Here is a 22,500-nt window from a genome sequence, read left to right as displayed (position 1 = left end):
AACCTTGCCTAACCTCTGAATCTGATCCGGACATTCAAAGCATTCAATTAACTTCAAACCAAACACAAACACCCACCTTTCCTAAACACCTACCTTCTTGTTGTGTTCTAATTTATGTACCTCGTTGGCCCTTCACACTTGGCTCAACTGAAGCTTCCCTTCACTCCTTTTACCCTCCCTTCTCCCTTCCCTGCCCTGCACAACCCTTTCACTTCTGCATCTCCTTTTCCTTGTCCCCTTGCTTTTACTTCTTGCAGTTTATTACACTACCTTTAAACATGGTTTTAACTTCGCATTCTCTCTCTCTCTCTCTCTCTCTCTCTCTCTCTCTCTCTCTCTCTCTCTCTCTCTCTCTCTCTGGAAATTTTCGTTGTGTAAACTTTCTATTATGGATACAATACTTACTCTAGGGTCTTGACAGGAGTTCGGTATTGATCGATTATTTCACACGAAGTAGCCCAGGTTATAATGTTTCTTGTGAGACCAAAAAAACACATGAATTGTATATTAAAAAAATTATTGTATGCACTTTTTTCATAACATAGTACTCCATTAATAAAACTACGAGAGGTAGTGTACAATTGGTAGCATTCCATTAAATAGTGTTAAAATTTAATGGCACAAATACATATACATACATACATACATACATACATACGCCCCAGAGAAGTATACCCCGCTGCATGGTTACTAGCGTATGATGGGGTCAAGAAAAAGGAACTGGAAGGTTACTCACTTATGACGCCACCCCATTCAAAGGTTACGGAAAAAAAAAAAAAAAAAACAAAATAAAAAAAATAAAAAAAATATATATATATATTATATATATTTTTTTCCGTAAACCTTTTGAATATATATATATATATCTATATATATATATAATATTTATAATATTATAATTATATATATATAGATATATATATATATATATATATATAATATAATATATATATAATATTATATATTAATATATGCTTGGTTGCATGTATCAATTAAAGGTATTTTATTTAATTTCAAGTGAATTATGTCATTTGGTCAGCAGTTCGTTATCTTTCTTAATAAAAAGTGGGGGTGGGTGTTCAATTTCCTTAGGTCTAATTATTATTATTATTATTATTAGTATTATTATTATTGGCAGTATTATAACGTAATGCATTTATACTTACTTATTCTACTTGTTAATTGTCAATATTGATATATGATGATATTTCCTTACATTTGGAAATGAAGGTAAGGTGCTTTTCCAGGCAGATGAACCTGGATAATTGTGTGCCATGGGTGTGTGCGCAATCATCAAATGTTTCTTCTTCCAACGATAATGAATGCGTGGGCATGAGCAAACCACCTTTCACTTTCAGGATCTCTCTCTCTCTCTCTCTCTCTCTCTCTCTCTCTCTCTCTCTCTCGTAGATGATGTTTTATTTTGAAATTCCTAATTTTTATTATTTCCTATCATGTAAATTTGTATACTTTTATTTTTCAGTTACTTAAGTTTCTATATTTCTGAGTTAGTTTGAAATGTGTTATGCTTAAATAATTTAAAGAATTGAGTCTCTCTCTCTCTCTCTCTCTCTCTCTCTCTTAACTGAAAAAAACTTCTTTCCTGAGTGTTTAATTTCTTGTTTGTGGATTCTCTCTCTCTCTCTCTCTCTCTCTCTCTCTCTCTCTCTCTCTCTCTCTCCACACCTTCAAATTCTCTGTTTGCACTAAATCATTCGCGTACTCCGATCCTGCCTCGCCTGAACATACCAACCGCATTGGACTCTGCTGCGCGAACACGATATAAACTACAACCCTTAAACCAACATACGATAACTTAGCTCCACGAACATTATATATCCCCACAGCTCAAGCAGGCTTATATCACACACACCCCGCAGGTTCGTCAGCATAACGCAGCAAATCCTCTTCCTTCCTTCTTCTCCTGTTCTTCTTAGCATATTTTATGTATTTCTCATATTGTGCCTCCTTTGGTCGCGAGGGTCTGTGATTTCTTCGTCCTTCCTCCTCTTCCTCCTCCTCCAACACAGTGCTCCCGAGTCGGTACGAAAGTATCCCCTCCGTCATATGTGAATGGAGAACCCATTAACACGCGTGTTTATTTGTTTCTCGGCAGTATGTCTTTGGATTGTCTTTGTTGTTGGGAGAGGGTGTCTTCTGTAGTTTTTTGTCCCATGTTGTCGTCATGTTTCAGCGAGGCGCATGTAGCTCACCGGGTGGTCAACGATGGGTACCAGTGGGCAGTCTTGCCACTATTGCTGTCCTTCCACAGTGTGCACCTGAGCACTTGTTTTTATTCTTATTCTGCATTTTTTCTTTTACTGATTTCAGCGATTTTTTTTCCTCTCTTGATCATCTGGCTTTAAGGAGTCGCGATGAGTTGGCCCTTCTGATTCTTGGCATTAATTATTCAGTGGATTTAGCGTAATTATTTGTATAGTCTGTTTCTTATTTTCAAGTATTCGCTTTGATTTTGACATTGGTTTGAAGAAAACGTGGGCATGAACGTGTGTTAGATTTTATCACTTTTCAGCATTGCTTGTTGAAGACAGCAGAGGTTCATGGCAAAATGGTGAGAAAGCACACACAATTAAAGCAGTGGCATAATAGACTAAATACTAGTTCCTTCAACTTATCTTAAACATAGATCCAATGTCAGAAACAAGAAATACTCTCTCTCTCTCTCTCTCTCTCTCTCTGGCCCTTACGGCAACCACCGAAGCTACAACCCCTCAGTCTTGTAGGGAGGAGTTTAGAGGAGCATTTAATTTGTTGATCTTTTTGTTATTTAAATTACAAGCAATTTTGTTTCATGATATTAGTGGCGGCATTGTATCCGCTTAAAATGATGTCGCTGGAGGTATGATGATGATGATGATAGATAATATACTGCATTTGAAATAAGGGTTGATGTTTTTCGTCTCGGAATGAAGGGTCTCTTCGGTCAGTTATTTAACACTGACATGTATACCATAATAGCTTCTGGGAGGTGGGGCTTGGGGATTGGTCTGCTGAAGAAGATTGTTTGATGATGTTACTTAAATGATTGCTGAGTATTGATAAGTAGTAGAGCTTGAATCTTTTTAATGCGCTAAAAAAAGAACCTGTATATGTACTCTCTGAGAGCATCGTCCTTCCTTTTTTGCAATTCACATCCTCTTTTAGGTCTTGTGAATAAGAGTCAAGTACTTCCTTTTTTGTCAATGTTCGACTACCAATTAAGTTATGTTTGAGCAGGATCTCTGGCTACAAGATTTTTTATTTCAAGATTTTTTTTTATTTGTTAATCGCACACAGGCTTATAAATTCAGACGTACTCGTATCTTTTGTTGTGTATGTCAGAGGGCTATGTTGGTTCTATTATCAGACTAGTTAAAAGCTGTTTTCATTTACATAATTATAATAAATTTTAGTCTTTTTACCATTTTTGTTTTTAGCTTTAATGCCAAACTGTAGCGACGCTATACACAGGTTTATGTTGCACTACAAAGTTTCGTTGTTTTAAACATCACCTCATGAACTTTAAAAATCTGAAGTTCGTACCTCTCTCTCTCTCTCTCTCTCATGTATGGTATTCTTGCACGAATGGGTTTCAAGATATTTAATTGCTGTATACTTTTTCTTTCCGGATTAATCGTTAGCGAGTTCATTAAATTCCTGCGGCTCATGCGGAATGCAGTTTTCTTGTCATTCTTCAATTTTTACTTTGTATATTCATGACTTGCACAACATTATTCAGTTGTCTACCTCTTCCAGATTCAAGTAGTGGAATAACAATATCAATTTCCCAATAATTGCAATAAGAACCGCTTATAGGTAACTTAAAGAAAAAAACAGACGGTTTAGCAGCCAAGTAATCAGCAGTTTTTTAAAAAATATGAAGAGAAAATATCCTTTGTATCTACAGCTATCTAAACAATAAGATTAAATAAAAGATTCCTGATATAACGGGATAGAAAAGCTAATTTAATCTCTTTAACTTTCTTAAAACAAGAATTTGTTAATATAAGGTTCTCATTACTCTGCTTACTGTCAAACGCAGTTGCCTAAAGACTGAAAGTTGTGATTGACGCAGCCGTATGGTTCAAGTACAAAAGGCTGTGATGAGTCTGCTCCAGAGATCGCAGATTGGAAAATAACCTATCACTTCTAAACATGTCAAAAAGAGTTCCATATATCGTGTCATTGTATTAACTTTCAACGAAAGCATAAACCCCCAGAATTGGATATGATTATTGCTCCAGGCCAAATAAGATCTGTTCATTTTCTAAGGATGGTAGGTAAGCTTCTGACTTCAGCGTAGTGTTGGCAATGTGAAATGATTTCCATCATCATGTACCACTGAAGTTATTTTTATTTTCGTGGATGAATCGTTTGGGGAGTCATAATAGAAACCTTCGAATGGCCATATGTATTATCTCAGGAAGCAATACGCTGATCAGTATCCCTCAGCACACTTGTTACATGCAATGCTTACTGTAGTTTGTAATTTCGCTGAAAATTACCTTCGAATATTTAACTGGCTGCAACAAATAGTTATCGCGGCGAGTTCTTTATTATCTGTGCCTTATGTACATTCGCCCTTTCTTTGTACATCACTTGCACTAGAACATAGTTTATTATTATTGCTTTTTTTTTTCTATCAGTCATCCTATTGGACTGGGTGGTTTTTATAGTGTGGGGTTCCGGGTTGCATCCTGCCTTCTTACTGTGTGCGGTATTTTTAGTAGTGCACGTCTCTATGGGTGTCATGGAGCTACTTCAGCATATAGTTTTTCCAGGTACCTTTTCAGGGATTTCTGGATCGTGCATAGTGTTTCATCGGTTACGGGTACCATTTCCACTGGCATATCCCATTATCCTTCTTTCTATTTTCAGGTCTTAATACTTATCAATTTTTTCTCCTTCTTTCTCATCTACTCTGGTGTCCCATGGTATTGCGACATCAACGAGTGATACTTTCTTCTTTATTTTGTCAATCAATATCACGTCTGGGCTATTAGCACGTATCTGTTCTGATACCATAGTCCCAGAGGATCTATACCTGATCGTTTTTTATCACTCCCTCAGGTTGGTGTTCATACCACGTTTTGCTGCAAGCTAGCTGGTGTTTCTTGCACAGGCTCCAGTGGAGGGCTTTTGCTACTAAATAATGCCTCTTTTTGTACTGGTTCTGTGCAAGTGCCGGCCATCAGCTTGCTATGTGGCTTCTGGTCTCGTTTTTCATATTGCACTTCCTGCATATGGATGAGATGTTATTTCCATCTATTGTTCTTTGAACATATCTGGTTCTTAGAGCCTGATCTTGTACCGCTTTTAGCATTCATTCTGTTTTCTTCTTGAGTTCTCCACTCTGTAACCATTGCCATGTTTCATTGCTGGCCAGTTCCGTAATCTGTCTTGTACTGTCCATACATTGGTATGTTGTGCCATTCCTCCATTCTGTTTGTCATTCTCCTGTCTCTGTATATGTCTTGGTCATTGTATACGTTTATCAGTCCTTCTTTCCATGCACTACTTAGCCACTCATCTGGTTTTCAGATATGCCCTAGTGCTCTGCTCTTGATGATAACACAGTCTTCTATGCTTAGTAGTCCTCTCCCTCCTTCCTTTTGTGTCTTGTATAGTCTGCCTGTGTTTGCTCTCGGGTGTAGAGCTCTCTCCCTCATTCCTTTTGTGTCATGTATAGCCTGTCTGTATTTGTTCTTGGGTGTAGTGCTTTATGTGTTTTTATTTTTCCTAGTTTTTGGTCTATGCTGTGAGTTCAGCCTTCGTCCACTCCACTGTTCGTGTGCTGTAACTGATTACTGGTACTGCCCATGTTTCCAGCGTTGAGATTTGACTTAAGTATTGCCTTAGGTTTCTGAATATATTCTTTCTTGATCGTGTCCGTTATCCCTTGGTATTTCATATCCTCTCGCTCTATTATTCCCAGGTATTTGTGTCATGTCTCATTTATGAGTTTGATGCTATTCCTATCTGGTAGCTTTATCCCTTCAGTCCTTGTCCTTTTGCCTTTTTGTATGTTGACCAAGGCCCATTTTTCTATTCCAAACTCCATCTTGATGTCCCCAGATACAATTCTTAGAGTCTGGATTAGGTTATGTATATCCTTGATGCTCTTACCATACAGCTTGATGTCGTCCATAAACATCAGATGGTTAATTCTGTTGCCTCCTTTCTTGAGCTGGTACCCAACATCCATCCTCTGTAGTACTTTTGTCAAGGGAATCACCTTCAAAGGTCCCTCTCCTGATTGTTGACCTCTGCTAGTCTTATTCCAGAGCTTGTAAGGGTAGGTTTACACCTACGCTCTTTTGTATTGTGGGCTGTTACGGCATGGGACCGCAAGAAACCGCACGAATGCGCACCAAAAGCATGCCACGTCGCTGGCGGTGGCGTGATGAAGTCCTACGAAACCGTAAGCGGTGTGCCGCGCCACACCACACCGCGGGTTCGTACCTCCCGTGCGGGAGTGTTACGGCGTGATGTTACGGCACTGTACGGTGCCCGTATGGTGCCCTTACATCGCCTTCATACATGATTAATAAATGGCACGCATATGTTGCGGGGCGTGCGGCGTGTTACGGCGTCTCCCTAGGTCGTTTGGATGGAAGGTTGCCGTGCATTCTGGGGAGGATAAAAGGGGCCGGACAGACCACGGGGGCATCATTCGCGCTCTGACACCCTGTCGACAATGTATAAATAAATAGAATTTTATTTTTTTAATAATAAATTATTTTTTAGTTATTTTCTTAATATTAAATGATTTTGTACATTTTATATCATTCATAATGTTTATTTTTGTAATAAATATGTTGAAATACTGACTTGCATTTACATTTTCCTTATTGATGCTTAATTTATATGTCATGACAATATATATGATGATATGATTGGGTGAAATGAAATTGAAAAATGAAAAAGCATGGCCATAAAGAATAATAACACGAAGAAATATAACAGGAAATCTAACATGAAATATGAAATATGAAATATGAAATAAATAGAACTCGGAAAATAACTTGAACTATAAAATGAAATGTAACATGAAATAAATATGGCCATCAAATGATATAATAACATACAAGGTAAAGAACAATAATATAATATTGAGAACATGATCAAATGAACATGAACACATACTAATGATAGTGAAACAATAATTAACATTGACTGGACATGGTTATTAACAGGGGAACAATGAAAAATCAGTAACAGACTAACGACATATTGACCTCGGCTGATAATATGATATTTGCAGTTGAAAATATTATGATATAAACCAAGTCCCAATTTCATTTTCTTACATTCTATGCTTTTCATGTTCATTTTCTTACATTCTGTGCTTTTCTTGTTTTTTTTACTTACATTCTATGCTTTTTATGTTCATTTTATTACATCCTATGCTTTTCATGTTCATTTCCTTACTTTCTATGCTTTTCATGTTCATTTTCTTACATTCTATGCTTTTCATGTTTGTTTAGTATAAGTATTTTTGTTATGTCCATCATTTGCTTCTCATTTGTCTCATTATTATGAATTATGTATTATTACTTTCAGTTAATTATTATCCAACATAATTTTTTATATGTACCAATCATCATTCCAATATTCTTTATTATATTAATATTGTTATTAGTTCTTAGGACAATGCAAAAGTAATGGGAGTATAAAACAATGAAAAATACATCATGGTCGTTATTTACAATCATGTACATTGGTTGGGTTATGTTTTATTACAGAGTTCTTTGGGTCCTCTAGTCGTCAGTAGCTGGTTGTCCTCGAGGAAACACCATAGGCTCTTGCCATTCCACTGCGCCTGCATCCTATGAGTAGTACTGGGCCAGGTAACCTCTGATGGCCTCCGCTCGACGTGTGTAGTTAGGTCCCCTTCTTGCTATGAGTCGTTCCATGAGGTTCAGACACTCCAGCCCCCAAGTACTTGGTATGACGTTATGGTGCCGGTTCTCATGATCGACGTCGGTGCCAGCACAGGGGTAGCGTTGCAGTGCCAGGTTGTGCATAACACATGCGCACAAAGTTATCTTCTTGCACACCTGTACATCCTGTTGCATCGTCGTTCTGAAGACCCCCCATCTCATCTGCAGCAGCCCGAATGTATTTTCCGCCACACGATGAGCGCGAGATAATCTGTAGCTGTATAGTCGTTCGGTGGGATTTATGATTGGTGGGAGTAGGGCTTCATCATCCATGACTTGAGAGCGAAGGCATTGTCGGCGACTATGTGGAAGGGGATGGGTACATCGTCGTTGGGCAGATTTCTGTCTTGTGGAAGTCCTGCTCGGTTGTTTGTGATGGCCCTGGCCAGGTTGCCCTTCTGCCAGGTTCCTCCATCCCCAGCACCTCCTTCTGCACCAACGTCGACGAACGGGAACCTGTACTTTGCATCGGAGAGGGCTGTGAGGACGATGCTGTGGAACTTGTAATTGAAGTACAGTGATCCTCCACCTTTGGGTATCTTGATCGCGACATGCTTCCCATCCAGGGCTCCCACACAATTGAAGTAGTTCCACTTTGGTGCGAATCATTTTGCTACGTCGTTCCATTCTTCTGGTGTCATGGGGCAGTTCATCACTTCTGGTTTGTATGTGTCGATAATGGCTTGGCAAACTAATGGGATAAACCAGCATATGGACCTCTTGGAGAGACTGAAGGTTTATTAGAGGCTTGTACAGTCGTTCCCACTTGCCAGGTGGCGGAGAGTGACCGCCAACTTGAGTCTCACCTCTTGTGCAAGCTGCATTTTCGTGTCCTTTTTCAAAATGGGCATCAGCCTTTCGACCATCTCCTTGAACAATTCAGGGTAGATGAGTAGAAAGTTCTTGTGTCCTTTGCGGTCCTCCTTGTTCAGTTCTTGTAGTAGCTGGTTGTAGTTTCCATGTAGTTGTCGCCATGTCAGCCACTCCTGAGCCCAAATCCGCCCTGCCCTGCCATCCTTTCTGTGTAATTGAGCAGGTGGCTGTGGCACTGTAGTACGTTTTCTCAACCCGCCAATGACCTGGACTGCACAGAGACACAGGACAGCTACCAAAAATCTCTGGGTCTCCTGGGGTGAGAAGCTGTTGAGGTCCATATTGCATGCAGGGTGGGCATGGAGTGAAGGATGTGCTTGGCAGGCCTCTATATGTAATAAATACATATGAAATAGAATGCAGTATGTCATTCTATGAGAAGCACCATGTTGCTGTGCTAAAATGATGGCTACTGTAGTCTAGTTAGGATCTTGCAATACTCCTAAATATTAATTAGTGAATAGATGACATTGCATTGACTTGGCGTTGTATCACATCTTCATTTGAATACACTTGAATCATCAGTTTAAAAGGTAACGCCAACCGATGCCCCATTGGCAAAATACATGTTGATGATTCTCATGAGAGCCTGTGCCTACGTCACAGACCTAGATCCGTATAACTGATGTGTTTGTGTAAACATTGCGAAATATGTCACTCGACTAATGTAGGTCAGACTTCATCTAGCACTCTTCGCTTGAAGACCTATCAAAACCTTCTCTGTATCTCTCCACGATGTAAGATAGAAGAATATATCTATTTTGTGTTTCAACGACTTCAAACCTACCTACGATAGATGGAAATTTAGAAGAAATAACATCACAGACATGATACTTGTCTAAGATGGGATGTATACAAACTGATACATTGCGAATATTATCGCATGTCAGAAATAACCAACTAACCTGTTAGTCAAACAATTGCAAGGCAACACCCCGATATATATACCCAAGGTTCATATCCGGCATGGTATGGCATGGTGCATGTGCAACAATCACGCACCATTCCATGTCGTGTCTTGTGCAGATGTGCGTGCACTCCGCAACAACACCGCAAGCCACCCGCAACACACCACTACACGGAGTAACAAAGCTGCAAGAGCTCGTGCCCTGGCAAAGCAGCAACCACCATAAGACCGCACCAACGCCGTAACACTCTGCTAGACACCAACGTCACCGCAACAACACGCCGTAACATGCCCGTAACACACGGCACGGGTCCGTGCCACGCCGCCCAATAACGGTAATTTTTTCTTCCCACCGCGTCAATTTCCGTGCAGTTTCTTGCGGTCCCACGCCGTAACAGCCCGCAACACAAAAGTGTGAAGGTGTAAACCTACCTTAAGTTTCGTGTTTTTAGGAAGCTGATGGTGTTTTCCTCTGCCCCATATATTTTCAGGCATTCCATTGGCCACATGTGTAGCATCATGTTGAAGACTTTCTTGTAGTCAATCCATGCCATGCTAAGGTTGGTTTTCTCTTTCTTACTGTTCTTCATTACCATTTTGTCTATCAGGAGCTTGTCCTTTGTGCCCCTACACTTCCTTCTACAGCCTTTCTGTTGTTGTTGTCATTTTTATTATTATTATTATTATTATTATTATTATTATTATTATTATTATTATTATTATTATTATTATGGTTGTTGTTGTTGTTAATGTTGTTACTATTGATTAAATGTAACTTGCTGATGGCTTGGGGTAGTAATAAGCCAATAAAACGAGAACGAGTATAGATTCAAACTACAAGGTAAGTTTGAATATTGTACTGTCAGTCCACTTTTTGTTCTCTATTTTTATATTTCATGCTCTTCTCCATGTGCATTATCATTATTGCAGTCGCTACTGTTGTAATCATCTTCATTGTTACTCATGGTGATTGTAGTTGCAATGAACATGTCCACTCTCATTGTTTATTGTTTCCACTACCAATGCGACCTCTGTTGTTGCTATTATTATTAATTAGATCCGTAACTCTGACTTGAGCGGGAGGCTTTCTTGTAATTGTGGCTAAGGTATCGATGTCCGTCACGATTATTGTAATTATTATCATTACAATATTCGTGTACTTTGTATTTCATGTATTTTTGTATGTAGACCACTGTAATTATTAGAATTAGTTCTATAATTATCAGAGACTCAAGCGATGCGCAAACACGCGTTCTTTCATAAATAATTAGTATGTACATGGAATGAGGCTGAGGTGCCAGCATCCAGGACGATATAACTGGCTCGGTTAATTATGCTAAGAGCTTCCTCGTGTTCATTCAATATTTATATCGCGGAGAGTTGTGTGTAAATAAGTTATGACATATGACCGCATCCAGCGGCCTTTTCTGTCCTATCACCTGACGATAGAATGACAAAAATGCGGTCACTGCGGTCAAACTGCGGTCGCGCATGTTACTGCTTTAGCTATTCCTTCATTTTCATACATCAATATCTTGATTGACCAGGTCATCGAGATTTCGGGGGATCTTAGCGGAAAAGAAAAATGGGGAGGAAGTGCGAAGAAGGTTTCAAAAAAACTACAGGATGCGCTTTCATAATAATAATAATAATAATAATAATAATAATAATAATAATAATATAATAATAATAATAATAATAATAATAATAATAATCCAAAGAAAACTAATAATCACGTGAGTCAATAAAATGGGAAAGTAAATCCAAAGTAGTATGCCTGTTTGATTTTGTTATTTAAAATATGTACGGCAGAAAGGTTGACAAGGAGGACTGTGCAGGTCATCGAAAGCTTTCTGCTGTATATATTTTAAATAAAATCAAACAGGCATACCACTGTGAATTTACTTTCCCAATAATAATAATAATAATAATAATAATAATAATAATAATAATAATAATAGTAGTAGTAGTAGTAATGTCCTTTATGGTTGCAGGTCCACAATAATATCTTATGTAAGTATAAGGTCTTTAATGGATAATAAAAGTTTTCGAACCTTGTCCTAGGTTCATCTTTAGTCAACCATTGTCATCATTTTCAACGCGGAAAATTGTGCCCAATATCCTTTATTTCAGTTCAGGGCTATATACAGAGATAATGTAGAAACAACGTAGTAGTGCATAAAATTTAGCAAACTCAAAGTTTAAATAGGCTGAGGGAGTTTGAGTAAATAATTTAGACTAAGTTTGTTAATGTATAACAAGGCCCAAACATGCAAAAACCTGATAAGTCAGAGCACGTTAATTTAATTATTAACGTAGTTTAAGTGAAGGCAGCAATGCTGAAATAAGAATTATTAAACGGATAGTCACAGGAAGAATGAAATCTCTCGCTGCATCGTTTCTACTTTGGACTTTCGGGACTTACAACTCTTTGTCATTACTGATGTTGTATCAGGGAATCTTTTTTACATTCAGTTCAGCTCCAAACCCTCACACATAAAGTAACATTAGGGTGCTCATCAATGGCACCCAGCAAGGTATATCTGTCATAAATTGCATGACTTGTATAACCCATGTTATGTTCGTTTGACTAAAATATAATCATAATGTTAATTTAAAAAAATCGTTTCTATCTCTGTCTGTCATTGTAAACAAACTTTGATTGTTTTAAATAGGAATGTGAAACGGAGTAAAGCCCTGAAAGTTGTAGAAAGAATGAGTACAACATTGAGTATCGAGTTAATATTAACTTGTTAAATCTGAATTAATGTTTGTTTATTTACCGGTGGTTGAGTGTTAACCACTGCCAGGGGTCGGTAGTACTCTAACGATTATCGTCTTGTAGGAAACAAACTTACCAGAATTTTTCTTTTCTTACGGCCACATACAAATATACGCAAAAGAGATACAGTAAAGTACGAAATATAGATTAGACAAGATAAAAAGAAATAGGATACATTTACACTAAAGCGTTACTGACAGTAAAAATAACGCATGTTTTTCTTGCCAGAGACCATATGCAGATGCAAATTTTGCTGCAAATGGAATTGAACTACTATCAAATACAATAAGATAATAATGATAATATCTGTTGTAACATAAAATGGTCACGATGGGTCAGCTGACGTAATAAGATGTTGCCAAAGGAAACCGTCAAGATGCTTTAATATTTCTTAATAAATAAACTACGACATCGTCGGTCATAATATGCTACTCATTTGAGAACATAGCTAGACCATGCATGACCTAACAGGTATATCGGTGAACGCAGCCCTGCAATGGACGTAGATAATATTGCAGACAGAAATCCTAATGCATAAATACAGAGGAATAGTACCCACAGTAAAAATTATTAATAACCGTAGTGAACAAAAATGCGAAAGAAATAAACGGGCACGCACAGCAATTGAAGACATCTATAATGTGAGAATGAAAGTCATTTCGAAACAGATGTCTCATTATGCCGCCTTAGCCGGCTAGCCTTACTAACGGAGCAGAGCTCACTTCACAGTTTAAGATGCTGTTGATGCGCCTATTGTTGCTATTTCGTAGACGGATGATCAGGCTGACCTGGTTCGCCTAGTATTAAATGGTTTAGGTGGGGTTTATGAACACTGCGTAACTGAATGATAACGAGATGTGTTGATAAGGCGCGTCAGTATGCCATGATGAGCAACTGTAATAAGACTCGTGATCTCTCCGGTATAGATCATCCAGAGGAGCAACCACTGACACTGTTTCAGTATTTGCAGCTTGGTGTCTTGGCGACAGAAGACGAATCTATTTGCAGTCATGTTGCCAGTCGTACACAGCTTACGTCGCCACCATTCTGTGTTGGTCGTACCTTTTAGGTCGTCCCCAGAGACGGAAACTTGTGTACGAATTCCAGGCGACAATTCACGAAGAAAATTTGTGGCTCTATGGAGCAACGACATGCACTGGGTTTGCCTGTAAAATATGTGAAATTTATCAGCACACCTACGTCAAGTAATCTATTAGGCGATGGAGACCTTGGGCATACCATCAGTTTAACAGAGGCTATGTGTTGTTATTTTGTTCATAGTGCATCCGGTTATGAGGGATTTCAGTTTAACATTCAAGGGGTCTATGTATGTATTAAATGAATACGGTAAGAGAAGTTCTTTTGTGGGTCAAAGTTGTATGGCAATACTTTACTCCATTTACCACAGCTTTGCTTAGGGAGAATCAGCAATATGTGCGGCTTTGGAGAAACTGTAGAGAGTCAGGAAATTTTTTCGGTGAAATGCTTTTTTTCTCATCAACAGAATATAGGAGTACAGGAGGGGGTGATGTTGGGTAATATTTCAGCAACTCTTTCTGGAAGTTAGTGTCGGCCAAGTGGTTACCTCTCAATCCGAACTGATACGATTGTAGTCATTACAACCATACGATATTTGCCAGAGTTATCTGTGCCATTTTCAGCTTGTTGATTAGTGGTATTACGTGAACCAAGGATTTTGATTCTTGGACAAACTGGGGAATCCTGCACGCACTGAATAATGCAGTAATAAAAATGTAAATTGCGGGGTGGCAGAACTTGAAAACTTTCGTAGGGAAACCAGCACAGTAGTGGAATTTATTATTTGGCAAATTCTTCGTGAGATCGCTGATTTTACCTAGTATTTTACGATCGACGAAATGAAATCGAATGGTTAGAACACATATACATATGTATATGTGTTCTAACCATTCGATTTGCATATACATATGTAAATTTGTAATTGTAGTAATAGGATTTTCTTATGTTTTCTTACGTGCTGAAGAGAATTGTGAGAAAATGTGCGAAAGCTTCTGTTGTTGTAATTAACAAATAGGCAATTTCAACTGTGATCTTTTAACTATAACTGGAAAACACAGCACAGGGTTCTGTTTGTGGTGCAATAGAATGTTATCGTCATGGACGTTATCTGCTTCCGTTTGGAAGCCTTGATCGTTTGTGACATTCAGAATAAAGCTAAAATAATCGCCCCACATTGCAATGGCCTTGTTCCTGATGGCTTTTCTTAGTCGCTGTGATAGTTTGTTGGTTTTGAGATTTATGGAATCAATGTCTTTCCAAGGACAAGGCAGATTATTAGAATCTGATTACCTAAGCATTGCATCTGCTCATAAGTTCTTTTCATTTAATTTTCTCGTTGTTATTACTACATATACGATGACCTCTTGCCACATGCAAAGACTTGATAAAATGAGTATTTAGTATAGCAAGACTACTCAAGCAATTATATTGTCAGTTTTGGAACCAAGTTACAGCATTGCAAATTCATCAGGGCATAACAGCTCAGTCAATTTTCCCAATAAATAATGTAAGGTTTAAATTCTTTCCCGTATCAAAAATAGAATTATGTCAATCTGTCTATTACTGTCACATCTTAGTCTCTATGATCGCTAGTCATTGTAAGGCAGGGAAAAGGTATTAGTCAGTAATAATTCTTTGCGCTCTAGGTAACATTTTGTGGGGATGAATTGCTCATCTTTATTTGTTTTCAAAAGAACCGCCTTTTCCAAGACTGTAGCAAGGTCGATTTGATGTTGATTTTATTTATGAAAGTTCTATAAACTTTTCGTATGATGTGGTGTTGCTTAAGCAAAAGAGTAAAATTACTCAGTTTTTGGAAGCCATGTTGATAACGGAAAGTAAGTTTTTGTTAAGAATATAATTTTTTTTTTCATCATAAATTAATTGAGAATACAAATCTGACCACATATTGTTTGGCAATTTAAATGTCTGTTTTGTGTAGCTAGACTAATGTTTGTTTTCAGTCATGGTAAGTGCAGCTATGTTAAGTGTTCTAGTCCCGTTAGTAATCCGTATATAAAGTCAGTAAAAGGTTTGATTTAACCCTACCTGAGAAACTGACTAATCCCGAAAACAAAATTAATATTAGCAATGCTAAGTTTTCAAGTCTCACTTTATAGTAGGATAGAGGTCCATGTGTGCAAGGAAAAAGTATTAAATTGGAACAAATTTCTTTGCAAGTTTCATAAGTGTTATATGTTGGAAGATGTCAAAAAGTCAAATTTATAATTATTAGGGCAGTTAAGTCGGTAGTGTTACATAATTTTTTTTTTTTTTCAGTGATGCTAGCATTGCTTGCCATAAAAAGCAAAATCAATTGGAATAATGATTACGTGATAAAAATTGCTGCTCGCTCATTTAAAGGTAGAAAGAAACTAGCCATTAAAATTGAATACCAGAATCTGACCGTTTGAAGCGATCATATCCCCTGTGTCTTTTGGCCCCGATGAGGATTAATAGTCTGGACAGTATTTACTAGACCAGAAAGTTGACACTGCAGTAGAGAGCTACTGAGCATCCGACCATTAGTCGTGTAAGGCCTGTTTTACTTATTTATCTATTTTTATTTATTATTTCTTTTAGCAGGTGTGTCTCAAAAAGTAAATGGCGTCTTGGTCAACCTTCGAAATCACATATATTCCATCAACTTCTTTTGTGTATATGTAATTGTGTGTAGACTGACAGATAGATAGATAACTGTTATGCGTATTGTGGATATTCCAAGCTTTCAATATGCTTCGTAGTAGTTTTTCATACGAGCTTAGTGGCGGTTTAATGCAGAGGGGAAAAATAATACATGTGCCTGGTAAATATGAATAGTGCGACAAGTAACGTAAGACTGATTGTTTTAAATTTTCGAAAATCTGAAAATAAACTGTTCTGGTTGTAGCCGCTTATTGGCATAACTTACTATCTCGAGCAGTATGGAGAAAATAAATTAGCTCAGTTGTGTGCAAGAAACCTTTCGCACTCTGATCATTTCCGGGCGAAGCAAGTGACACTTTGTCACATTTGCTTAAGAATTTTCTTCCGGAATCTCCATGACCGTAAATTACCTTCGGAAGACATTGCCGACCTGGCAACTCATGATTTCTATAAAGGTATCTTCATTATCCTCGTAGTGAGTGTGATCAGGTTTTATTTCATCTATCTCTTTCATCTTTATGCCTGGCACACACTAGAGGCAATTTCATGGTCTCTGCCTTACTTAATTATAAATTGATTTTGCGCCACTCCGCTTACGCCTGATTGTCAAGATATTTTTTGCTCTCTCTCTCTCTCTCTCTCTCTCTCTCTCTCTCTCTCTCTCTCTCTCCAGTGCTATAAATAACATTCCTTTGGTATCTATTTTGCACAATGTTATGTCTGAAAGCATACTATGCTATTCATGCCCCCCCCCCAAATGCTAATATCGGTGATTTAAACTCTCTCTCTCTCTCTCTCTCTCTCTCTCTCTCACTCTCTCTCTCTCTCTCTCTCTCTCTCTCTCATCGTAGTACCTAGTTGTTTTCAATATATCTGACGGTAGAGTGCAGTAAAATCATAAGGTTTGTAAAAACGTTGCTTATCACATCGGAATTTTAGAGCACAATGTGCATGTAGATGTTGACTCTTGTCCTAAGTATATATATATATATATATATATATATATATATATAATATATATATATATATATATACAAAATACACGTGCTTGCTTACTTTTGTGATTTCTTAATATATATATTATATATATATATATATATATATATATATATATATATGATATGTATATATATATATATATATTGTATGTATATTATTATATATATATATATATATATATATATATATATGTATGTATGATATAAAAATAGTAATATTATTATATATATTATTATGATATAGTATATATATTTTTTATATATATATATATATATATATATTATATATATATATATATATATATATATACTTATGCCAACAGTCACCATATACATGCCCTACTGTGCTCTAAAATTCTCTGAACTCTATCTACTGTGGATAAATGAAGAACAACTAGATATTACGATGATTTTTTTACTGGCGTTTAATCAAAGTATGATATTCCCATGTTTAGTCCATTTTTTTTGCTAATATTTTATACAGCAGGAAATAGACAACCCAAATTTAATGTACTTATACATTTGTGCCGTAACATATTTTTATTATTTTTGTCGATCCTCTTGTTTTTTGTCCTCTCTTTTTTTTTTCCAGGTGTAATTTAAAAGAGAATCTAAAGCAGAAAGATGTGCGATATCCTTACGTGAAGTCGTGATACATATGGCACTGTCAATAGAGTTAAAGAAAACACTTTCAGAACTGCATAAATTACTTTTTCACGCATGACATTTCATTTCTTGCTGTAAAATGGGTCTCGGGTATAAATATTCCTTGTAGATATGCCTACTGGGTGTGGGAAATTATTCTTCTGAAAACATAAATGACTTTCAGAAATGTAACATTGATTTTGCCCTCTAATGTTTGACTATTTTAATGTTTCGTTTTTTTTTTTTTTTTTTTTTTTTTTTTTTTTTTTTTTTTTTTTTTTTTTTTCCTACGATCGACCGCAATCATTTTTCAAATAACCTTCCGAGATATTTTATGTATGCTAAAATCCAATTTGGGTCTCCTCAGCGACCTTATATGCGGTCCAGTCTTTGAGTTTTGTTTCCACTTAAACATTTTCAGAACATCTGTCGTTATAGATATTCATAACTGGTGTTGTATTCTTTGTTTGTCGTAGAAGGATTACTTATGTAAGAGCCTATTACAGAAGGAACAGTAAATATGGGTATCGCACTCACGATTGGGTGATAAAGACAACAAGCACGAGCCCAAATGATATTACAACTAACCCAAATAAATGACGTGTCCAAAGTAATGTTGGGTCAGCCACAAGCTTTCGAACTTTTGGCAAGCGCTGTAGCAGCTTTTCAATTACCAAGAAACATCAGCCGTTACAAGTCCGCTCTCAACTGCTCTGCTATCCTAAGAAACTTACTAAATACATCTCCTTGACCATTCTTAGACTTCTTTGAATAATTTGTCAATGAAAATATTTTAAACCCTACCAGTCTCTTAGTTAACTCTCTTAACTTTATGAAATTATAATTGCTTGTAATCAATAACATTCCTCTATATATGTCTCGAACCAACTTCACATCACATTTCCAGCAATTCCGTCTTTTCTCCACTTACTCCTTGACTTTATGGTGACCGTAATTGAAAATAGGTCTATAATTGAAACTTTCAATTGTCAGATTTGCTTAAAAGTGTCCTCTGTTGAAATCCATGGCTTAATGTACGTAAACATGTTTATATTTAGAATCTCCCTTTATTAGCGCACACACATACACACACCCACACCCATAGCTCCATCTTTTCTGAAAAGAAATACGTTAGTGCATATTCTCTTGCGCTGTCATTTCGGTGTGATATCTCGATAGCTTAATTTCATCGAGTGCCATTGAGCTTTAATTTCCGCCTCTCTCTCTCTCTCTCTCTCTCTCTCTCTCTCTCCTCTCTCTCCTTCTCTCTCTCTCTCTCTCTCTCTCTCTCGAGTGCGTCTGGGATGTTATGATAAACTTCAGAAATAGATTGATAGATTGGGTGTCGCAAACATGGAAGCAAACACCTTCCATGTTTGCGTGCGAATATTTGCTTCCCTCATTAAATACCATTTTCTTTTTTCCTTCTGAAGACGAAGAAAAGGAAGTGGAGAGTGGGGCATTGGAGGAGGGGAGGAGGGGGTGGTTTACAACTCGTGCCTCCGAGGATGATTCCCAGATTAATAGATATTAATCGGGCATGATGCCGTGATAAGAAGTGTTTTCCAGTGAGGATTTCGCGTGACGTAGTCTCATCCTCTCTCTCTCTCTCTCTCTCTCTCTCTCTCTCTCTCTCTCTCTCTCTCTTCGTACTTGTGTTTCGAAGTTTAAAGACATTCCATCTACTATCGCCAGGACACTAATGCGAAAGAAAAACTTAGCTTCCATTGCGAAATTTGGACCCTTAATTGTGGTTGCATTACAGTTTTCTATGGCTAAAAGATATTTAATGTAAAGATGGGTCACCGTATTCATTCAATTACATTTTTCTCTTTTGTTTCGTATGTAAAAAATATGTGATTCCATCATTTCAGTTTGCGTAATTTCAGCATGCACAGAAAACGTTCTGGTTGGGCTCGTTTCCTCGATACCTCAGAATTTATTGATATTTTTTTATTTTTTTATTTTATTGGCCTTCCAATCATTAATGATTTCAATGGAAGATACAGAGAAAAATAGAAATGATCTGTATAATTTTGTGCAAATCAGTTGTATGATATTGACAGTGATTAACATCTTTCATGGAATACTGTATATCATAGATGACTACCATGTTTACCTAAATGATCCGCAGAAATATTTTTGTAAGAAGAAAATTGTGTCCACATTTAAATGGAACGCCCGAAGTCATTCAAGAGATACCACGTCTGCGTCTCATGTGGGTGGTGACCTTCGAGACTGCCAACAAGCAGTGTTTGACCTTATATGGGGCGTGGAGGGGTTTATGCTTCTACTATCACCCCCATCTCGGGCGCCTTGAGGAGCGATCTCGACCAAATTCCCCGGCGATATAACAAAAATTCTAATGGGCTTCTTTGTCGCGTTTGTCTGGCAATTGATTACCTCGGATCCATCTCCATCAGACGACTGTTAATGATGCAATTTGTGGCGGTAATGGAGAATTAAAATATGCCCTGGAAGATAGAGAACTATTAAGGTACAAAGAGAACATTAAATAACTATTATCTTGGACTTCATCTATTGAGGTTCTTCCAGCGCGCGAGGTTGTCTCTGTTGCCTGTTAGCTTTTTGTTGGGTGTGATTTTCATTCCCATCAGTGTTTTCTTGTTTTCCCGACCGTTTTGGCATGTCTGGGTCTCGTGATGATGGGGTTATTTCGTGATTATCAGGACAGTGATAAGGCTTTCATAATTGGCAAGATTGAATTTACTTGCCTTCAAAGTTGTTACAAGAGGATAACTGTTCTTCGCTTGCTAAGAGGCATTCCAATTATGCAATTATGACACTTGTAGCGGCTGGGCCCCATTTGTTTCTGTTCGTTTTACAATGTCTCGTTCGTTCTGGTGCTGCAAATTAATTTCTATTCGAAGTGAATCATTTTGAAAACATGGTTGAAAACTTCTGCGATTTATGCGATGCCAGTCGACAGGAAAACATATGTCGACATCAGAGCAAAGTGATAATGGGAGAAGAAGGGAAAGAATAGGCGTGAATATGGCGTGATGAGTACGATGAAACTGGAAAAACTGTGAAACGAATGGCATTAAATAGACAAGGGGTTAATAAACGCCTGTATTCGGTTGCTCGCCACCTGTCCTCCAAAGTGTGCCTCGATACACTGAACGTTTTGGGACTTGAACCAGTCTTCTTAGCTGGTTATTCGGTGCTGAGGAGGAATTTAATTTTTTTTTTTATTGTAACACTTTCTGTATTTGACCTCTTTAAAATACAAAGATTGATTAAATAGTGTTTTTATATTTTATTGTCAATAGAGGAGTTAAAAGGAAATGAAAAACGTTTTCACCAAGCAAGTTGTATCAGTCATGGACTGTTTCGAATTAATGAAATGTCAAAAGCTCGTGAAATTTTTTATGCAAGTTGATACAAAATATAGAGATATACTTAAGAATGTATTATTTTCGAAGAAACAAGAGCACATCGCCATATTTTCTACTTCCATAACTGAAACAGCCTTAGATGTGTATAGACACACTTGAATATATTTTGTAAAAGTTCCAACGTGGTATTTATCTTGTATATTGACCAACTTTTACCATCGAAGAAATTAGTGGCAGAGATGAAATAGTTTGTGTGAGACCATTAGTCCAACGAGTGCGTTCGAGGGAAGGATTATTACTGCCTTTGTAGGAATTACAAGAGATTATTTTTCAGTTGCATCACCAAAGAATGGACTCGGTAACAAGCACCTAACAATATAAGCACGTAATGGGCGTGTTTTATAACCAAAGGCTATTTTAGTCACAAGCGACAAGTTGCAGATGACGGTCGCACAACTTAAATTGTGCCTTAATGAAGGGTGGGACAAGGATACAATTTTCTGTAGCTTCCAGTCACAGCCTCCAGTGACAAAAGATGATCGTCGATACTCTCTCTCTCTCTCTCTCTCAACCACGCACACGCACACACACACACCATTATTTCTTTTCGCTCTTTAATTACTCCTGACGGACAAAATTGCCTAATCTGTTTGTGCCGCTGCAATAATACAAGCTGAGAAATGACACTTGCATGATAGTGTTAAATATTTCATTAGCTCTGGGGTGGGATCGAGGAGTTTTGATATCAGCGAGTTGTATACTCTGAAGGCATATTTGCGTATGAGAACTGTTTGATAGCAACTTCGAGGTCATTGGTATTTAAAAACACATATGTTTTTGTTCTCATTTCAACTTCATCCAAACTGGATGCTGGTAAGTAGAAAGATAAGTATTTTTTTATCTATATATTTAGGTGTGACATCGTGATTATATATTTGTTTTTATTTATCTGTATGTATATATATATATGTATATGACTGGCAAAAATATTGTTACAACAGAATTCCATCTAATAAAAGGGCTCCTTTTATTATTATTATTAATTATTATTATTAATTATTATTATTTTATTATTAATTTTAATTATTAATTATTATTAATAATTATTATTATATTATTATTATTATTATTAATAATTAAAAATAAAATAATAATAACAATAATATAAAAGGAGCCTTTTTATTAGATGGAGGTATGTTGTAACAGAACATTTAATATATGTATGTATTATATATATATACATATATATATATATATATATATATATATATATATATATATAGTATATATATCTACCACACACATATAT

Source organism: Macrobrachium nipponense, chromosome 1, assembly GCF_015104395.2.
Source record: "Macrobrachium nipponense isolate FS-2020 chromosome 1, ASM1510439v2, whole genome shotgun sequence".
Taxonomy (NCBI): Eukaryota; Metazoa; Arthropoda; class Malacostraca; order Decapoda; family Palaemonidae; genus Macrobrachium; species Macrobrachium nipponense.
This window is presented reverse-complemented; position numbering follows the sequence as displayed.